General features: G+C 45.9%; 1 pseudogene; it reads left to right on the top strand.

Annotated features, from left to right (window-relative positions):
• The first annotated feature begins 1096 nt into the window (after positions 1 to 1096).
• Positions 1097 to 1214, top strand: LOC126089553 (5S ribosomal RNA; annotated as a pseudogene).
• The last annotated feature ends 934 nt before the right edge of the window (positions 1215 to 2148 follow it).

The raw sequence follows: 2148 nt of genomic DNA, 5'->3' as shown, positions 1-2148 counted from the left end.
TGTCCTTTAGTGAGTTAGGTTTAAGTAGTTCTAAGTTCTAGGGGACTGATGACCTCAGATGTTAAGTCCCATAGTGCTCAGAGCCATTTGAACCATTTTTGAGTATGTATGAAAGTTGTGGGTACCTCATTTCACGCTGCTTTAGCTTTGTGCAAAAGTTTATCATAGTGTGTGGTGAGTGATGGTGTGCTGGCCTCTCGGCAGTCTGTGACTAGGCGTTATCAGTGGGAGACAGGTCTGGAGCACGCGGGCGCTTTGGCAACACTCGAACACCTACTGCATCAGATAACGTCACGGATACCTCTGAGATAGGGAACAGCCACCGGCCTCAGCACATCCAAAATCTAACAACTGCTGTCCGAACTACCGGCTACGCGATTTAGACATGATCGTGCTGTGTAACCTACGGCATCAGAAACCACAATACCACCTGCTGGGCCTCGGTTACGACTGTAATATGGAAATGCTCGTCCTTGTCAGAGCCTGTATACACAGGAATGTCCATTACGATGCTGTAAGCAGGCATTGATTTCGTCTGAAAAGAAGAGGCGATGCCACTCCTAGAGTTGTCGTTGGGTGCACTATGTCGACCTGCCTCTCTCTGCTGCCGCGTCAAGAGAACCTCCAACTATGGTCATCGTGGTAACATTCTCTGGTGCTCCGTATACAATATATGCTTGTCTTGTTGCAAATCGGTTCACTTCGTGGCTATATCTTATGTGTCTGTACACTACTGCACGGCCAAGTAAACAATGTGTGTATACTCTGAGGCGCTAGTCAGGTAAAACCAATAAGATCCTGCAGAGCGTTATGGTCCTCGTCAACGCATCGCTTCTATACTCAAATGATTCTCATGCTGTCCACTTCCCACACGTGTTGTTAGACGGTTCTCGTTCATTCATAAGGCGTAACTCGATCCCCTCATATACAGTCAACATATACGGAACGCAAATAGCGTTACCTACTTTGTGCCACTGCTCTGAAATGGAAATCATTTTCGTATACAAACACGTAGTACATGTTATGCCAGTTTGACATTTCTTGCACGCAGCCTTCATACTGCTGCAACTTTAATGGCTTGCGGTACATATCTCTAGCCAACGGCCTTGCCGCAGTGGTAACACCGGTTCCCGTCAGATCACCGACGTTAAGCGCCGTCGGGCTGGGATAGCACTTGGATGGGTGACCATCCGGTCTGCCAAGCGCTGTTGGCAAGCGTGGTGCACTCAGCTCTTGTGAGGCAAACTGAGGAGCTACTTGACTGAGAAGTAGCGCTTCCGGTGTCATAAACTGACACGACCGGGAGAGCAGTGTGCTGACCTCTTGTCCCTCCATATCCGCATCCAGTGGCGCCAGTGGACAGAGGATGACACGGCGACCGGTCGGTACTGTTGGGCCTTCCAAGGCCTATTCGGACTGAGTTTCGTTATATATCTCTATTGCATTGAAGATGTCTCTACATTATTCGCTTAGCTTACAGTCAATGGCTGGCACCTCCGAAAACATAATGTAAGATAATATGACATGATTGCACGAACTCATGTAATTACACTGTCTGACAAAAAAATTTAAGCACCAGAGGACATGGTCGGGTATAAATGGTAACTTTGTACACGTATCGGCCACGGGAGGTATGTAAACAATTAAACTAATTTGTAAAAACAATCAGAATCGCAGAATATCTCATTTACTAAATGTCATGGAGGAATTTCTAATAGAAGTTAAAATGATAGTCAAACATTAAGACGATCACTTGTTGAGGAAAGCTTCGAAGGGAATATTCTGGACAGATATTGCAGAGGGCCTTGTGCACCCAGAATCAATATAGAAAAGAATAAAAGCTCAGAGAGCGGTGGATTAAAGGGGAGTAGAGATGCAGCGTCCTCTTGGCAGCTGATGGAGCGATAGACACTTCTACTACGAGAGGAATGTAATGGACTCTGGTGGACTCGCGGCGTCTGCAAGCTAAGTAGCAACATTCAGTATTCATTGGAACAGCACTGAACAGGTCTGTCTGTCTCTCTCAAAGAATTCAGTTAGAGGAATTTCAGTGAATAGCAGGAACAAGTTACTGTTCGGTACTTGTCTTTTATACTATAGGGCATGTCACCCTTGATTGAGAGTGAATTATTTCAAAGTGTTGATGAT

The sequence above is a fragment of the Schistocerca cancellata genome, chromosome 6, assembly GCF_023864275.1.
Source record: "Schistocerca cancellata isolate TAMUIC-IGC-003103 chromosome 6, iqSchCanc2.1, whole genome shotgun sequence".
NCBI classification, from domain to species: Eukaryota; Metazoa; Arthropoda; class Insecta; order Orthoptera; family Acrididae; genus Schistocerca; species Schistocerca cancellata.
The sequence above is the reverse complement of the archived record's forward strand: the minus strand, read 5'-3'. Positions and strand labels throughout refer to the sequence as shown.